At 36.0% G+C, this 18,495-nt stretch overlaps 1 protein-coding gene and 1 pseudogene across 1 annotated transcript in view; one reads left to right on the top strand and one right to left on the bottom strand.

Annotated features, from left to right (window-relative positions):
* Positions 1-18,495, bottom strand: part of ARL6IP6 (ADP ribosylation factor like GTPase 6 interacting protein 6) — a 111,497-nt gene that overhangs the window by 43,945 nt on the left and 49,057 nt on the right. The window lies entirely within an intron of this gene.
* LOC111739297 lies at positions 4,434-4,554 on the top strand (annotated as a pseudogene).

An 18,495-nucleotide genomic window follows, 5' to 3' on the forward strand; every position in this document is an offset into this window, starting at 1 on the left:
AATTGAGAGCAAATAGAACAGACAGTGGCTTCAACATTACATTCTAAATGCTTCTTTATAGTTTGATATATTTACAATGAGGAAAATTAATAAACTGTAAATATACCAGTTTAAACCACATATGTGACTTTGTTATCACATATTTCCTTTCTCCTGCTATATAACAACTGAGCGCTAGTGAACAGCTGGACTCAGAGTCAGTTCCTAGGATGAGAGTTGTATGGGAGCAAAGAGGACACTGGCATTGTTCACACAGTTAATGCTCAAGAAATGCCTGAGTTAGATTCCCAGCTGTTAGAGGAGCTACAGCTTTCAAGTGCTTGTCAGTATTCTAAGTGTTTTACACAAGTCATTGTCATACCCACATTATCACTGAAGAAACTGATGTTCAGAGCTCATCTCATACAAGTACAGAGTAGCAAACAGCTAACTCTGGCTCCAGAGTCTGGATTCAATCACTACCCTGTACTGCTTGCCTACTTACACACATTTATTACTACAATGCCTAGATGTCATCCTAACTCTAAATTGGGCAGGAGAAACAGGAAAGGCAACTTCACAACAATTTCTTGGTTAGCCTGCTCTCTCCAAGAAGCAATGTGTTTCTGTCGCTGAGTCCCGAAGGAGTCCAAGGCCAAGGTCCAGTGGATGGGAGCAGTTAGTTTTAATTGGCTTAAAACTTTAGGCAGGAGAGAATTCTACGTATGGGATGGGCACCTACAACAAATTCTTCTGGGCTAATGGAAAAGCCCTCATGTCTTTTTAGGGACAAAGTAGCACCCAGACCCAGAGATTACAGAAGGAACCAGTTATTTTTACTTACTTCAACTGCACTTTCACATTACCAATTAAATCCATTGACTTGAACGAAAACTAACAATAGCTAACATTTTTGAGTGTTTATTGTATGGATAGTATTATTTTATAAGCTTAGAACTGTTATCATATTACTTCTCAAAAAGATCCAATGAAATGGTAACTATTATTAGCCCATTTTTATGCTGAGAAGATTGAATAACAAATAATTCATACCAATACAAATTTAAACCCACAATTAAAACAATTTATTCATGTCTACCAAACCTACTAATTTCATCCCCACCCTAGCCCCCAAATATCATCCAGCGAGTAGTAGCATCTCAGTCTTCAGAGCATTTTCTAGTATTGTCCCCAGGACACCAGTCTGACCTTTACTTGCAGTGTGACTTTGTGTCAGTCGCATAATCCTCCTAGGCTTCAATCCCCTCCTTTGTGAACTGGTATAAATAATAATTATAGAATGACGGGAGGGTTAAATGAGACACTTTCGAACACTGATCTAACCCACTTGCCTTATGACCAGTTAACAAAATGAATTTTTTAATTTTTTCATTCAAAGTAACCGGCAATAGCTCTTTTCAGTCACAGCCTTCTAACTCCTTGCCAGGGCTGGAGTTTCACAGCCTCTGGATTCCTAGCACCTAGCTCAGTGCTTGGAATATAGTAGGTGCTTAATAGTAATAATGTACTAGAATAATAAAAAATGCTATTATTGAGTCTCTACCATGTTCCTGCCAGTCATTGTATCAGGAGATATATATATCTCCCCATATTCCCTCATGAAATCCTTTTTTGTATTTTGTAGAAGGGTATCTTTGATAGTCCTTGTGTTTTTCACCAGGTCTTTCCAGCTTTCCATGGTAGTATTGCAATTTCTGGCTCCCTTATGGTTGGGTGGGGTCAATGACTGCTTCTGGACGATGAGTTATGAGCAGAAATATTTCCACACTCAAGCATTGATTACTGAAAAATGCCCCTCCAAGAGCTCTTTTCCCTTCTTCCATAATGATGGAAAATGTTCTAAATATTGGCTGCTCTGTCATTCGGCAAAGCAGAATGTGGTGTTGAGAACTCAGCCAACAAGGATAGTATGTAACATGAGCAAGAAACAAACTTTTGTTGCTTTAAGCTACTGAGATCTGGGGGTTTTTACCCATAAATGTATAATGTAATCCTTCCTTAGAGTGTTATTATTCCAAATATACACATATAAGAAAACCGAAGTTCAAAAACATCAAACAGAAATATTAAGATATTTTCCAAGGTCATATAATTAGTTAATAATAGAATCTAGATTGTAACTCATACATATCTGATCCCCAAGCCCTTGGCATTAATCCTTACTTTACAGAGGTTCTCAGTGGTTGTTCAATGGGTGGCTGAATGAATAAAAGTGAAATTTATTTCATAAACTTGACTTATCATTTTAGTGTTACATTCTGGATGTAGTTCTGCATGTATCATCACTGTCTGATTACAATCTGGAAAAATCAAATAGACTATTGGAAGCACAGCGAAGTGACATCTCTGCCTAGGTCTGATTCTAAACACAGCAACTATCAAACTTCCACTTAGAGAAGGAGGGAGATAGAGGGAGAGAGAAGAAAACAGAGAACCTGTTCCCAACATCTTGCCTTCTGATGTTGCCCTTGTGCACCCAAAGCAATCTTTGATTTCAACATCCCCAGTCTGGCATGATTGGAGCTACTCTGATGATATTGACACAATTCTTCTCATGGGCATACTCTATATGACACATTAAGTGCCTAGCTGTGAGGCAATCCACTTCTCTTCACCACTGTTCCAGGAATTTTGAAGAAACTGGCTCTCATTTTTGTTACCAAAGGAAAATGCTGTGATGTCAGGGCATAATAGTTTTAGAATATGTGCAATTAATTTGCAACATCAATAATCCACATAGGAATCATCAGAAATCACTTGTATTTGATAATAAGAACATAAGGCTTTTTCTGACACTGAGTAAAGAACTCAGTAAATTTTCAGATTTTATAATCATGCTACTGGTCTGATACTGTGAAAAACTTCTAAAAAGAAAAATCTTCTAGTCATTATGTGCTTATGTTTTGACCAAATCACATTAAAAGTGTCAGTAAATGACACTGTTACAGACTGAATTGTTTCCCCCGAAAATTCATGTGTTAAAATCCTAGCCCCTCATACCTCAGGATGTGACATTTTTTGGAAATATGGTCATCACACTAGTATTTAATTTAGTTAAGGTCCGCCCTAATACAATACGACTGATGTCCTTACAGAAAGGGGAAATTTGGACACAAACATGCACGCAAGGAGAATGCCATGTGGATTCGAAGGCAGAGATTGGCGTGATGCATCCACAAGCCGAGTAATGCCAAAGACTGCCAGCAAACCGCCAGAAACAGAGAGGCAAAGAAGAGATTCTCCTTCACAGCCATCAGGAAGAACTACTTTGCCAACACCTTATCTCATACTTCTATCTACTAAACTTGAGACAATAAATTTCTGCTATTTTAAGCCACCTTGGTTGTGGTACTTTATAATGACAGCCCTAAAAAACTAAGGCAGATATTATTATATAGAATTTCACACTATATTAGTTTTTTATTATAACTGAGAAAAGAAAAAAGACAGCATTTTACCAGTCTAACATTGAAAAGATAAAACATTTATTACAGTCTATCATCTTTAAAATACTATGTACACTTCCAAGGACAGCTCTATACACATCAATTGCAAACATTCTTTAATTTACTCAAATTGCCTGCCTTTAACACAAGGAAAACACAGCTGGCACCCTCAGAAATTATGATAGAGTGAAAGTAATTGGGTAAAGAGTTCTAAGTAATGGATTCTATTTTTTCACATCCTTTTTAAAATAGAAATTTGCATCTTATTTAAGATTTCTGTATTATTGAACCTGTCTTTAAATTAGACACAAAATTTTAACGAAAAAGGAATAATAAAGGAGATGTAGAAAATAAAGAGAAACAATATGTTACAGATTACCCAAGATTGCTTACCTTCATGTCCCTTTGTTTTCAACAGGAGAAAGAGAGAGAGAGCAGTAGGAAAGTATAAGCATGCCCAAGTTTGAGAAGAGAAAATCTAACATGTTTTAATTTATCAGATTTACCTATTTTCTAGAAACGCAGTTTTCCAATGTAAGAGCAGAAACTATACTACTTTTACACATGTCAGAAGACAATTATAAATAGAGAAAGTTGGAGGAAAATGGCTTATCTCCGGCTGCTGCTGGCAGGAATGTGTTTAGCCTCTTTATTCTACCTATCAATGTTCAATCACACTGCATGTCAGAGACTGCTTGCTCTCTGGTGTTTCATTACTATTAGTGTTGAGATGACATTAACTGTAATATTTTGTCATTTCCTGGGATAAGACCAAGATCGAAGGTTCCTTGTTCCTGAATATACGATTTTAAGTGAAGTTCTTTACTTTTGAGTGGTCACAGACCCCTTAGAGAAGCTGATATGGACCCACTCATGAGAAAAATGCACAAGCATGAATATGCCTGAAATTTGAGAAACAATTTCAGGGATTTCCTGACTCAAGCATGGCTCTCAGGCTAAAAATTCTTGTTTAAAATGTTAAACGGTGTCTTCAGCCATGCCACTCTGAACGTACCTGATCCCATCTGATCTTATGGAAGCTAAGCAGGGTCGGGCCTGGTTAGTACTTAGATGGGAGACCACATAGGAAGACCAGGTGCTATGGGCATTAAAAAAAAAATGTTAAACAGATTTTTAATTTCAGTTCCTCTTTCAATATCAACTTAAGTATCACCTCCTCCAGGAATCCTGCCCTTAATACTCTGGTCCATGCTGACTACTCCTTTCTCTGAACTTCATTGCATTGTTAATATTTACCAATGTAGCCTTTTATTGATTTCTATTTCCTTGCTCCTTAATCTTCTCTTTTGAAATGGATTATAAATTCATTTAGGAAAACTGTCTTATATATTATAGCATCTTGCAGAAACCTCAGCATATACTAGGTGCTTAATAAAAGCTTATTGAATGATGACTTAGTTACTTGACTAATATACATCATAATTCTTTCCATAATTCAGGAAAGGGCTGTACTATTATGATATAGTAAGAAATGTATATTTAGCCCTCCATGTTCCCTGCCAAAGCTCCTAAAACCCCTGTGATTTCCTAAGTGATAAGAACTGAAGGAGCATTTTTTTATAATATTTGGGTTTTGTCCCCAGTTCTTGAAATAGCTCTAAAGTGATAAAGGTAATAGAATTGTCTTTTATTATTCATAGCAAGCCCCTTTCAACTACATTTGAATTTATCTTAAAGTGCTGGCTTTTGGAAAGCCTGTAAGAATAGGGGGCTGATTGTCAGGGGAGCCAACCATGTGATTAGAGAATTGGAACTCTCAGCCCTACCCTAACCTCTGGATAGGGGAGAGGGGCTGGAGAAAGACTTAATCTCCAATGGCCAGTGATTTAATTAATCATACCTACATAATGGGAACCTTCATAGAAACCATAAACAAAGGGATTCAGAGAGCTTCGGGGTTGCTGAACACACCTAGGTGATAGGAGGAGGAGGATGTGCTCAAAGAGAACATGGAAGCTCCACATCTCTTCTCCCTTCCCTGCCTGCCTTATGCACCTCTTCCATCTGGCTGTTCCTGAGTTGTATAATTTACAATAAACCAGTAATCTAGTGAGTAAACTGTTTTTCTGAGTTCTGTGAGCCACTCTAGCAAATTCTCAAACCTGAGCAGAAAGTCATGTGAATCTCTAATTTATAACCAGTCAATCAGAAACATGTGACAACCTGGACTTTTCATTGGTGTCTGAAGTCGGGGGAGGCAGTTCTGTGGAACTGAGTCTTTAATCTGTGAGGTCTGCACTAACTTCAGGTAGTTAGTGTCATCATTGAATAAAATTATAGGACACCCAGTTGGTGTCCACAGAGAACTGAAGAATTGGTTGATGTGGATAAAAGCCTCACACATTTGGTGTCAGAAGTATTGTGAGATTAGACAAAACAAAGGTTTTATTTTAGGGGCCTTCATAATTCTACATAAAATATAACCTCGCAGTCAGCAGCTATAAGATCAATAGAAAACTCAGTTCTGTACTTCACAGAATAATATCTGCATAGCAGTCCACATGCAGAAAGAATAGTTGGCATTTAGTTACAGAGATTTCACTTGGGTCAACCCTACTTTCCTGTACTCTCTATAGAGAAGAAAATCAGATTGAAAATGATTGATTAGTGAGCAGAAATTTCTTCAACATATTCACTAAGCAGAAAATATGTTTAATTAGTGTGAGAGAAGTTACAGCGTGCCATAGAAATAGACGTTCTGGTCACTTATTTCAACTAATTGTAGAGGAAGCTTATTTCCTAAGTAATGTTAAAGGAATTTTTTTTTTTCAAGTAAAATTGTAACTCTCATACAAATATAAAAATGAACGCATATTAAAGATCTTCTTAACTCATTAATTAGGGAATGGATAAGATGTTACAATCAATTCAAAAGAGAATTCAAAGAACAGACACATTTATAGATGAGGAATGTTGAAATGAATGCGCAAATAGAGGCAAAACTAGATTAATTCCTCAGTAAGGGGAGGAAAGTCAATTGAACTTCTACAAGACACGGTTTATATGTCTATAGACAAGAATTATTTTGCATTGTTATTGATTATCTACAAATTTAGGAGTTATAAAATAATTCTCAAAGAATTAATATCAAATAACTTGGAAGGATGTGCTTCAAGGACAGTCTGAGTAACAATAGATAGTCCCTGAAACTGAATTGATGTCCTAGGGGCAAAAAGCTGGCTGGCCAGCATGCTTCATTTTGCAAAGTGAGGTGTAAACAGAGCTGAAGGGCTCCAGAAAATTGATGAGGTTTTGGAGGCTGTGGGAGAGATTAGGGTGTGGACATAAGGATACTGTCAACCAGAAAGGACATTTGGGAGTAGCTCAGACATGTAATATAGAGATTTTACTAAGTATTACTATGATATATGTAATCTAAACTCTATTCTCCATTCCCCCATTAAATTTTCAGTAAAAACTTACATTATTCTTGGGAGCAGGCCCATTTTTTGTAATGTGACATCTTGCTAAAAAGGACAATTAAACGAGTGTGGACAATAGCTATGAGTCTTACCAAGGTTATATACCAGCGATAACCTACACTGGGAGGAGACGTGCAGGAGGAGTGATGCTCTGCAGACTTTCCTGAAACACTGGCAAAGCTGACAGTGCACGTTGATGAGAACCTGATGTCTTTTTGATCAGGTCCTTTGTCATATCCATTTTGCCTACTTAAAGAGATTTATAAGAGACTGATTAATCTCACTCTCCAATAACTCTACAGTCTATTGAATAATCACAGTGCTTCTTCCATTCAAAAAGTACTTTATAAATATTAATCCCCATATCACTCCCATAAATTCCACTTTTTAAATAAAAGAGAAGACAGCTGCTTCTCATTAATTATCATATTAAGAAATTGATTAGACATCTTTTGAAAAGTTTAATTATGTAAAAGAAAAAATGTAATTTTTCCTCTACACTTCTGCATCCTTTGCTAAGACCCCTGTAATAAAAGATTAACTAGAGAAAAATAGACAGAACTTTATTAACATGTACACTCATGTATACACAGAGATACCCAGGAAAAAGTGAGTTACTCCTCTAGGTGCTTTTAGAATTCAGAATTAAATATCATCTTAATAGGGAAAGGGGAAAAGGAATATAGTCCTCTTAGGGGGAAGTAAATGATTTTTAGGAAAGATGGAAAGATGAATGGGTCCTTACAAGAATAGATGGGAGATATGATAACTTGTGACAAAGTTTGTCTGGGCATGGTGTCAACTCCTCATATCCTGTCCTGTGATAACAGTCAATCTTCTCTGGTTGATGAAACTCTCAGAGAGGGGATCTATAACAAATGATTTCTTTTTGCAGGATCTGTCTTTAGCAGATAAGGGGAGTTAGGAGAAACTCTCTTCCTGCATTTGATGTTTCCCAAGTTTGTACAGCTCAAAATAATCAATATACCAAAGCAGCATATTTTGGGGTGGCAAGTCCTGAACCCCTACAGTCATATTCTGCTACCCTTTAACTATAAATACTACGTCTACCTCTGGATGTCAGGAGCCGAAATGCTGCAAAGCCCCAAAACTCTGCACCTTAAGTCACAGTAGTGGACTCCATTTGGCATGTGGAATGTGAATGAGTCATGGATTCTAGCTCTGCTTCAGGCTTTTGCCTAGTTATGTAATCCTGGGGATGTCTATTTATTTCTCTAGATATCACTTCCCTCATTTTAAAGGGAATAAAATCTTTTTCTCAACTAATCTGAGGTTCTCCAGCTGAGGCACCATAAATCAGAACAGCCAAAACAGATTAACAAGAAAAAAACAAATAAAAGTTTATTAACATGTGCATTGAGCATATACACATGGAGCTCTCAGCAATGAATAGCCCGAAGTGGTAGTTAGAACTTGGATTTAAATACCAGTAAAGGAGTCTGGGGCTTCTGGGTGGTGGAGGTTAAGTATTGGGAAGGTGGCCAGGAAAAGTATGGTCAACAAGGGTAGTTCAGTAAGGTTCGTTGTGTAGATTTAAGTCTGCACGTTCTCCACTTAAAAGAGTTGGGAAGAGTCTTCCTCTTCTCTACGTGGGAACGACACCTCTATAAATAGAAATCTTATAAATGTGTATGCCCTTTACAAAAGAAAATTTGTGCCCTGTTTTTAGAGTTTTTCCTGAGCCTGCTGGTTCTCAACGGCCTTTAGCTCAAAGTAATCCATATGCCAAAGAGGCATGTTTGGAAGTAGCGTATTCTGGTGCACTTCACTACCCCTTTCTTGTGACAGAGACCTTCCTACCTTCCTTTGTATCCACTGTAGTTAAAGAACAGAATGTAGAACAGTTCACTCAGAGAGAGAAAAATTTTAATGAGAATCTAAGGTAGGGAATTAGGAGATTTCCTCTTCAGGAAACAGAGCAAGGAAGTTCCCTGAAGAAAATTCAAGGAATTCCCCAGAGGAAGGAGACAGAAGCCAAAGAGTTTGAATGTTCTTGAGGGAATGGAAGGCAGAAAAGCAAAAGACTATTATAGCGAAATAAGTAAATAAGTCTGGGTTAAAGCCCAGCTTTGCCCGTTACTAGCTGTGTGATCTTGGAGAAACTGTTTTCCCTTTCTGGGCCTCAGTTTCCTTATCTATAAAATGGGAACAATAATAGTATTATTCAAATAGAGTGAATTAAATTAGTTAAAATAGACAAAGTTCTAAATAAGTACTATATAATCCCTTTACTATAAACCTTCCTCTTGAAGCCAGAATATTGATGAGTCTTGAGAACTCAAAATTTTGAAAACAAATTTTAAACTTACTAGCTAAGAGGATACCAAATAAACCTTATCTGTCTTTACTGTGCAATTTTCAGTGGAGTCTACATAATTCACTGATTTTGTGTGTGTGTGTGAATGCTTGCTTTATTATGTTTGTTTAGAAAAGAACATCTATAGTATTGGTACTTACCGTAGGGGCCTCATTATTTAATCTAAAAGTAATCACTGTGGATAATAACTTCTTTACTGCAGATAAAAATATAATAAAGTCCAAGAGATGACTATGGGGATGAGTTTCATAGGGTGTCTGTCATTCGCTTTTAAAGTAAAATAAATAAGTAAGTAAGTAAATAAATAAATAAATAAATAAAAATATTGTATTTAAAAAGCCATGACTGGGTAGAGCAAATGATTCATACTAACTAAATTTATAAGAGGTTAATTTAAAAGTTGACCAAAGGAAGTATGTCTGTCAGAAAAGTGAGCAGTCATATCCACAAAGCCCAGGTTTACTCAGCAAAACTCATTATAGGTCAGAAACCAATTTACTGATTGAGAGTCCAGAACTAAAGACAAGAGAACTGAATGACCAAAAGTGATAGTTTCAGAAAAGTCCAGTTATCTGCTTAATGAATTGCTTTGTAGGCTCAAGGAATACTTCTTTCTCCAGAAACAGGACTGGTCACCAAAAGGTCACCCTTCTCCCAGAACCATACTAGAGACACAAGAATGGACATGTCTTCTTTGACTCTCAAGAATCCAGGTTAGAGAAGTATAGGGCAGTGAAAAATAATTCACTGCAGTCAGGCAAAACCTGACTGAATCCTGACTCAGCTACGTACTAGCTTTGTAAATGAGAAAATGAATAACCACTCTGCCTCTCTGGTTTTTCTATGCATCAAATGGGAAAGGTATAGAAACCAATTTATATAGGGATTAAATGAGACAGTAAATGTAGTGTCTAGCACAGTGTAAGGCACATTTGTTCAAAAAATGTTTGTTGCTATCAATCCACTACACTTCTATTATGACATATCCTTGGTCATAATAAAATTAATTGTATCATGGCCTTTACTGCATTATTTATACTTTACTCTTCTTGGTGGAATTTTAAAGGCTCCCTAAGTCCTTGATGAGCATTGGGCAGAAAGTGGCATATTTGCATTTCGTCTCAGTCAGATAACTTCAAAGAGATGAACAATCTCATTCATTTTAGTTTTTTCTTTCTTATAAGCTTTATTCTATTTTAAATTTTAATCATACTCATTATCATGTCACTTTTTCAGAATGGCCTTCCCTTTTGTCATTCTCAAGTCTTTTAGCTCCAGAGAGTCAAAGCCATGATATTCTTATTGCCACTTATTTCTAGCACTTAGTGTAGTTCCAGGCATCTAGTAGATGCTCGATATATATTTTTCAAGTGAAAATATAAGTGTATCATTTTTTCTTAGTTATATAAATAACTGTCCTCTCCTGCAAAGCCCCATATTTAATTTTTTATTTGGATTTTTTTTTATGTGTGTGTGTTTTTTTTCCCTAGGAAGTCTAATTTGTGCTTTACTTGAAAACCGAAGACTTCTAATTATTGTTTGTTCAAGTTGTTCTCTCTCTCATCCAACATCTCCATTTCATTAGAGGTTAATTCTAATTGTTCCCTTTGTTTATCTCTTTCTACTATTGGGCCTGCTTAGCTGCATTGCAGTTTTTCTTCATCTGCCCATTGGGACGCTGGGGATTTTGGTGTGGCTAATACCTTAAGTGAGGATGGTCATGAAAGGTGAAAGTTCCTGTGGGCTGGTAAACTTATTCCAAATTAAATATTCTCACTTATTTGGTTATCTTGAGAACAAGGGAAAAGAAAATTATATAAGCTAGAATAAGAACATAAGAACATAACCTTGCAAATTGTCTATTTATTTTCTCTCACTAAGCACAAACTACTGCATCCAGATCAGCCAGCTCTTGGTGCTCTTGAGGACAAGGCCTTCTCTCTAAAATCTAAGTTAGTATTTAGAACACGTATTTATTCAACATTTGCTGAAAAAATGAGTAAATAGATGGGTGAATAAATGAATGATGAAGCAATTGAGAACTAAGAAGACTTTGGTCATATTCATGCAATTGATCGGTAGTCTTCAAAATTCATTTTTAGCCTAAAAACCTTTTGTTCAAACAACACTTAATGGGGAATCTAGTAAGTGAAAGAGAAGAACTACTCTGGTTGAAATGAATATAGATTACCCAGTGCATACCTCTTTGGGTGTATCTGATCACAGAGAGGTCTCCCCACAAATCCTTTTATTCTGAGGTCACAACACTGCAGTAGACAAATAAGGCTCTTGAATAATTGTCATATTTATTTCAGCTACACTTACTATCAATATCAATCAAAACAGCTGAACCACTGGATTCAATAAACTGCATCAATTATTGAGATGGATTAAGTAAATGAATGGGTCATTACTTTTATGAGCAGCCAAAGCTAGTAGTCATTAAGACAAAATGATAAAAATTTAGATCTAATGTAAAGTTGGGCAACAATTTCAAAAGAAATTTATTATATGTTTAATGCACAATTTTTAAAAGTTAATCAATTATTAAAACTTAACCAACCAGAATCCTTGACAAACTAAATTTTCCCCACATTAATTCATTAGGAAAAATATAGATGGTAAGAAGATATGCTAAAATCAGTCAAAAATATGTATACATTGTCTATCTGTCCAACACAATTCCTAGCATTATGAGGGATAGAAAGATGTATAAAACATGGTCCTTAGAGTTAAGCTGCTTACAATTTAGCTGGGCAGAAAAAACTTATGTGTATTAAATCATCTGGAAAGAATTAAGTGTTAAATTCTATGTAATTAATTTTTTAAGCAGGTAATTTAATTATTTTAGGGCTATTCTTTGTAATACAAACACCATTAAATAAATAAAAATTTCAAAGTGAATTTTTAGAATATACTCTGGAATTAGTTAAGATTGAGTTCAATGCCTTATGGTTTTACTTATGGCTTATTACTATAAAGTAATATAACTGTACCACAAAGTATAAGTTTGAGAGCAATAACCTTGAGTCCTTATTGAATCCACAAACATCAAAGTTCATATCAATCAAGAGTTTTGGGCAAAAGCAATAGAGTGAGGCCAAATCCTAAGCACCACAACTAAAAGGTTTTATAATCAGCTCTTAACAAAACTTCAAGGAAAGAATAACTCCTACTGTAAACAAAAACATGGAATGAAAAAAGGTGTTTCTTAACTAATTTCATGAGACCTAATGATACTGATACCAAAACTATTCATGGACAATAAAAAAATTTTAGGAGAACCTCACTTATAAAATGAGGTACAAATATACCAAGTTAAATATTATCTAACTAACCTTACAATATCATGATCAAGCAGAGATTATCCCAGGAATGTAAGGTAGCTGTTCATCATTAGGAATTATATCAATAGGTTCTAGGTAAAGATGATGGATTAAACAAATGCGTTTACTTTTGTTATTTCCCGAAATCCCATTGAAATGACAATAAAGATTTTTTTTAATTTGTTTGTTTGTCACTTTTTTTTTAATGCATTCACTCAGACAAGAACAGAAGGGGAGATGTAGCAACAAAATTATAGAAATTAGGAAGCAGAGGGACAAGCAGTAATTAACTTAGCATACTAGAGAATGGTAAGTTTTAAGCAAACAGTAGAAAGCTGAGAGGCAACCAGACTTATACAGAATTGCCAAAAGCCTCAGAATTAGGGGAACCAGGATCCTTTGAAGGTAGGATGCAAGTGAAACTAAGAACCAAAAGATTATTTAAGAATCCATTTAAGAATTCTCTCCAATCACACAACCAAACCACTCACTCCCTAAACTGGGCATAAAACTGAAATCTTATTCTCTAAAAAGAGGAAAGAAAAGGGTTTCTAGATTGGGGAACATCATCAGGCTGAGTGAGGGCAGAATTATAGTACGGAAAAAAAATGATTAATTGAAGTCTTATATATTCAATGTTGAAATTTCTAGCCTTTTTCTTTCATTTGGGCCCAAATGTTAGTGGATAAGCCTATATTCTTTAAGCAAGAAATGGAACAATTCTTTTCTTCAGAATTTGACTAGCCCAAGAAGAAAGATCTAAAAATATTGATTTGGGGGTTAATTATTGAAATGGCCCAGCCAGATTACTGTAGAGAAAACCTATATTTGACAAACTACACACAGACACACACACACACACACACACACACACACACACACACACACTCAGAGCTCCTGGGCAGCCACTTTTTTTAAAGTACAATTCAGTGGTTTTTAGTATATTCGCAATGTTGTCCCAACACAACCGCTATTTGCAAAAAATTTTCTTTACTTCAAAAAGAAATTCTATTTCCATCATGAGCCACTCCCCAGTGCCCTTTCTTCAAGCCTCTGGCAACCATTAATTTACTCTGTCTTTATGGTCTAGTTCTGGATGTTTCATATGAATAGAATCATACAAATTTAAAAAGTCATGGTCTTTTTATCTGGATTATTTCACTTGTAAACTGTTTTCAAAATCCATCCATGTTATTTATCAGTATTTCTTTTTCTTTCTTTTTCTTTTTTTTATGGCTGAATAATACTTATTATATAGGTATACCGCATTTGCTTATCCATTCATCAGTTGATGGACATTTGGCTATTATTTGGCTATTATTAATAAGGCTATGAATATTTGTGTATGAGTTTTTGTGTGGGCATATGTCTACAATTCTCTTAGTTATATACTCTAGGTGGCTTTTTACTGCCTTACTCTTTAATATGAAAAGAAAGCCAAGGGGCATCTAACATCTGAAGAAAGCTTCTAACAGAAAAGCAATAAGACAAAATAAGCAAAGGAAAAAAGCAACTTTGATGAAACAGAAGTAGAAGAAAAAGAGAAAAGAAAAAAAAAACTCTTATGGAGAGCTTAAGGGAGAAAAGAGAAAACAACATTACATATATTTGATAAAAACAGGATGCTATTTAAAGAAAAAACAGATAATTTAAAAAAAACTGAACATTAAAATTATGATGGGAAAATTTTTTTAAAGCTTAATTGGAGTTTTGGAAGATAAAATAAGGAAATTTTCCCAAACATAGAGCCAAAAGACAAAGAGATGCTAAACAGAAAATATAAGATAATTGGAGAACGGAACCAGAAGAGATAATATGCAAATAATAAGGATTCTAATCCTTCTAATAAAGATCAGAGAACACAGAAGCAAGAAGTCAACCATGACATTATTCAAGAAGGTTTTCCAGAACTAAAAGATACATTTGCAGATTGAAAAGTCCTACTTAGTACTCAGCAAAATGGGAGGAATTAAAAAAAAAAGCAGTTTAACACTAAACACATACCAGGAAATTTCAGAACACTGGCAACAAGAAGAAAACCCTATATGCTTTTAGAATGGAGAGTGGGACACTGATAAAATGTAAAGGTGCAGGACTCGGAATGGCTTTAAAGTTTTTCATATCAACACTAGAATCTAGAAAATAAAGGAACAAAACCTTCAAAGTTCTGAGAAAAAGAAATGATCTTCTCTCTTTAGTCAGGTTATTAATTGGTGTGAGAGTAGAATGTAGACCTTTTTATACATGCATGTTCTAAAATATAATTACCTCCAAGCATCCTTTCTCAAGAAGTTACTAGAAAATGCGGTCTACCAAAGTGATGGAATAAAAAAGGGGCGGGGGGGGCAGAAATGGGGAAATTCAACCAGAGACATGCAAAGGGAATCCCCACAATGATGAGGAGGAGAGATTCCAAGATGACAATTGTATCCCAGGCAAAGAGAATACCCAGTAGAGACTGAAGCAAGTCCGACGGCTCCAGGAGATATTTCTTTACAAAGACAGACAGAATGTCTGCTGAATCAGAATATGTTGAGAGACTGAAGTTGAATTAGAGATAAATACATAGAAACTAAGCAAAAAAATTAAGGTACTTATGAGCTCTGGGGAATAATTATGTTTCTCTGGTGGAGCTATGACTGATATAGATTTTGGTACCTATAATGCTTCTAGAGAAACAGAACCTTAAGGATGAGTTTTCTGAATTGGTTCCAGGTTTTTTTTTAATTGGGTCTCTAATCTGATTAGGTTTAAAATACCAAAGAATATCCAGTAGTAAAGAGGGTATTTGTAGTTTTAATGTGCTGTGGCACTAGAGATATGCAAAATATCACCGTTGGCTACTCCTAATCGAATATCTATAAAAGTTGAGATTCTAGGTGACTATGTAGTTGATACCTTAGAACATGTTAATCGAACTAAAGAGAATACTAATATTTGTTCATTGCTCCTATCTTCACAGGAGAAAGTGGGCAAAGAAAAGGATGAGCTCAGAGCTCTAAATTCCCAGCTCAAGCTCTGTATAAATGACCTGAAAGTCTCTATATATCTGACTTCAAAGAAACCTTTATTTCTTTTAGCTACAAGACTAAGATTTCTGAAAACCAAACCCCGAATTTCATCCTACAGGTGGCTTGATTACAAATGCAAATTGAACTTCCAACCTCACCACGTATTTTATGTTAAAGTGAAGGCATCATTTGGGAAGGAAGAGGATCCTGATAATTGTAATGGGGACATTTGGGAAGATTCCAATGAAACTAGAGAAATAGAACCTGTAAATCTGCCAGTAGAAGCAGTCCTTCCACCCTGTCTGTGTAGGTTCACCCTGGTTTGCCTGAAGAACCTATAATGGCCTCTCCTGAAGTAGTTGCCTTGCCAGACACTTCTGATGTTCTCTCCAGGACCTACCATTGTCGCTCCCTTTGCTTCTAAAACAAGACTGAAGACTCATCAAGCCTTAAAGAGTGATATATAAATATAATCCAAAAGTAATTTCTCTACACCAGAAAAGAAGTGCATGAATTTTCCAGTTCATAAAGACAAAAATCTGGAATGTGAATATAAAGGGTGAGGAAGAATGGTGGAGGGAGTATGAAGCTAGATTAGGCCAAATTTATTCATATGGGCCCCTTAAGTAGAGATTCTAGATTCAATGATTTAGTTTGAGGGGTCAGAAAGAGCTCTGACAGTTGCTTCATTGACTGAAACATGAACCAAATATATACTAACAGAAGTCAAAATGCCAGAACCGCCCTGGTATACTATAGAGAAAGGAATCAAAAGGCTTAGGGAGATTGGGAAGGTTGAGTGGATTTGTCATATAAAACCTGCTCATCCACACTGGGAGAGTCCAAAATAAAATTTAAATAATCCAGTGGATAGAATGACCCGTTTTGTGCCTACTAGTCATCCTCTTTCCCCAGCCACTGCTGTCATTGTCAATGGGTTCATGAACAAAGTGACCATTCTGACAGGGTTGGAGGTTAGGCACAAGCTCAGCAGTATGAACTTTCCACTCACCAAAGCTGACTTGGCTATAACCACTGCTGAGTCCCTAATCTGCCAGCAGCAGACACTAACACCAAGTCCTTAATATGGCATCATTCCCTAAGGTGATTAGTTAGTTAACTGTTGGCAGATTGATTACATTTAACCACTTCCATCATTAAAGGGGCAGCATTTTGTTCTTACTGGAATAGACACTTAGTTTTGATACAAACTTGTCTTCCCTGTACAGATTGCTTTTTCCAAAACTACTTATAGAATGTCTTATCCACCATCATGGTATTCTGCACAGCATTATTTCTAATCAAGATGCTCAATCCACAGCAAATAAAATGGGTCATTGGGCCCATACTCGTGTAATTCACTAGCCCTGCCCCATTTTCCAACACCCTGAAGCAGCTGTCTTGATAGAATAGTGGAATGGCTTTTTAAAGACTCAGTTACAGTGTGCCAGTGAGGTGGCAATACTTTGCAAGGCAGGAGCAAAAAGATTCTCCTGGAGGCTGTATATGCTCTGAATCAGCAGGTAACATATGGTGCTGTTTCTCCCATAGCCAAGATTCATGGGTCCAGGAATCAAGGGATGGAAATGGGAGTGGCACCACTCACTATTATCCCTAGTGGTCCACATCTATAATCAGTTTTTACTTCCTGTTCCTGTGACCTTATGTACTCCAGGCCTAAAGATCTTAGTCTCAATGAAAAGAATGCTTCTACCAGGAGACCTAAAAATGATTTCATTGAACTAGAAGTTAAGACTGCCACCCAGCCACTTTAGCTCCCCATGCTTCTCAATCAACAGGCAAAGAAAGTTGTTAACTATACTAGCTGTTATGATTGATCCAGGTACCAAAGGGTTACTAGGCTGCTACCATACAAAGAGGTAAGAAAGAATCTGGCTAGATAGAATACAGGAGATCCCTTAGGGAATCTCATAGTACTAATGTCAATGGAAAAACTACAACAACCCAATTCAAACAGGACTTTTAATGGCCCAAACCTTCAGGAGTGAATGTTCAGGTCACCTGACCAGGCAAAGAAGCACAACTACCTGAGGTGCTTGCTGAGGACAAAATGAATATGGAATGGATAGTGGAAGGAGGTAATTATAAATTTCAGCCCAAATCATGTGACTACTGCTGAAATAAGGACTGTAATAATTAAGAGTATTATACATACTCTTAATAATTAAGAGTATATACACACATATATGTATATATGTGTATATATATATATGTATATACATCTATATCATATCATTTTAGTCCCTCTGTTATCCCTTTATTGTCTAACATAATATGTGTTAATACTAGTTAACTATATCATAATTATATTTAAGTTACAGAATATCAAGGAGAAGAATGAGTTCAGTCAAGGACTTTGCATCCTCATCTAGGGATAAAGTTAGTACATTTTAACTTGTATGCAGGATAGCTGAATCATGTTAGGCAGAAGTGTGGCCCTGTTGTTGTCTATATTTGGAGATTAAGTATCATTTAAGGAGATGTGTATGGGTGCCAGATTGAGAAAGGGTGGACCGTGATATCAGTTTAATGTGTCAACTTGTCTAGACTACAGTAGTATCCAGTTATTTAAAGGAACATTAATCTAGATATTTCTGTAAAGGTATTTGGTAGATGTGATTAACATCTCTAATCAGTTGATTTTAAATAAAGGAGATTATCTTTGACAATTTGAGTGGGCCTAATCCAATCAGTTGAAAGTCCTGAAGAGCAGCACTGAGGTTTCCCTGAGAAGAAATTTCATTTATGAAATGCAGTGTCAGCTTCTGCCTAAGAGTTTATAGCTTGCCCTTCCTGATACCTTGCCCAATGGATCTGAACTTGCCTAGTCAGCTTCCACAGTGGCATAAACCAATCACTTACAATAAATATCAATCTCTTTCTTGATAGATAGATAGATAGATAGATAGA

This window comes from Pteropus vampyrus, unplaced genomic scaffold (assembly GCF_000151845.1).
Source record: "Pteropus vampyrus isolate Shadow unplaced genomic scaffold, Pvam_2.0 Scaffold2, whole genome shotgun sequence".
Lineage (NCBI taxonomy): Eukaryota > Metazoa > Chordata > Mammalia > Chiroptera > Pteropodidae > Pteropus > Pteropus vampyrus.